This window comes from Amphiura filiformis, chromosome 2 (genome assembly GCF_039555335.1).
Source record: "Amphiura filiformis chromosome 2, Afil_fr2py, whole genome shotgun sequence".
Lineage (NCBI taxonomy): Eukaryota > Metazoa > Echinodermata > Ophiuroidea > Amphilepidida > Amphiuridae > Amphiura > Amphiura filiformis.
This window is the reverse complement of record NC_092629.1, coordinates 48,706,467-48,708,105: the sequence shown is the minus strand read 5'-3', so window position 1 is coordinate 48,708,105 and position 1,639 is coordinate 48,706,467.

Here is a 1,639-nt window from a genome sequence, read left to right as displayed (position 1 = left end):
CGCGTATTGATACGGTCTATTGCGTAATTGTTAGACACGGTACAATCGAACAATCGGCCCTCATGAATATGCGAGAATTCACAGCATACAATGCACGGGGACTTTGACTGTTGATACATGGTCTGTGATGTGCGCACAATGACGCAGTATTGGGTTTTTTATTTACAAAGGATTTTGGGAAATGCCGAAATGGTCATCGTCTTGAGGCAGATCTATATTGTATCCAAAATCTCAATTAACGATGCCGTATAATATCCCACAATGCAACTTTCAAGTCATTTATATGGCGTAATATTCCCACGTGCTTGCAGAATACTTTTATTTCATGCGCCACGTTCCCCGGAACATTGGGGATTCTGGGATGTATTAAAGGGCAGTGTAAAGAAGTATGTGAATGGTTGAGGAACGGAGAGAGGCATTAAAAACGTTAACATGGTTAATGTAGTGTAGTGTAGGGCTAATGTAGTGTAGTGTATAATGTTGTATAATGTAATGTAATGTAATGTAATGCAATGTAATGTAATGTAGTGTGATGTAGTATAATGTAATGCAGTGTAGTATAGTGTAGCGTAGTATAGTGTAATGTAATGTAATGTAATGTAATGTAATGTAATGTAATGTAATGTAATGTAATGTAATGTAATGTAATGTAATGCAATGCAATGCAATGCAATGTAATGTAATGTAATGCAATGTAAACTAATAAAGCGTATGGTTTCGCCTAAATAGACGTTCTAAGCTGAAAAGGATGTGTAATAAATTATTACCGAGTCTTATTACCCTGCTATAGTCTAGGCCATTGTGTGACCATTTGAAAGATTGCAATTTTTTTGTGCTAAATTCAGTAAAAATTCGGGACAATTGTCAAGGGGAAATAAAAATGTCTTGGTGGGCATTATTTTGGCCCTGTTTTACCGGCACAATTGCGCATATTTTCTATTTAATTTAACACCACTGTAGCCCACAATCAATGTAATAAAAATTCCTTTTTGATGTGATGTGCTGCAATCCGGGGAGGCACTCCCACTTTGGAGGTGACGCATATGTAGGGCTGTTAAGACCCCCTTTTCACCATCGCTGTCACCCAAAGACACCATTACCAGTACATGCTGTGTCACCCAAAAACCACATTCCTTTAGATCTGTCACCCAAAGACCTAGACCCATTACATTTCCATCTGAACAGTAACAAGCCTCGTCTATCACTGATTTTGTCAATTCTTTTATAATATAACAAAGCCATTTGAAGTCATTTAGACTGCACCCTGATAGATGAGCATGTTGTGGCTTTTAAAAACGACCACCTACTTGTAATCGCAAAACGCCAAATTAGGGTAATTCTTTATTAGCTTTGCTCCAAAGCCAACCTATTTTCCATCCAATTGAAAGAAAAAATGAAAAACCATGCCATATGCCCTCTGACACTAATAGTAAAGACCAACTGCAGGCTCGGTGAGTGGACTTTCGCGGTTAGACCAATATCTCAGGTAAACAGTGATCTTTACTTCATAGTGGTCCTACTGCATAGTGGTCCTACTTGTTGGTGACTTTGTAACTTGCCTATAGTGGAGCTTGCCTTCGGCAAGCTCTGTACATGTACATATACTGCTGGGAGTGGTATTAATTTTTTTTACAGAATG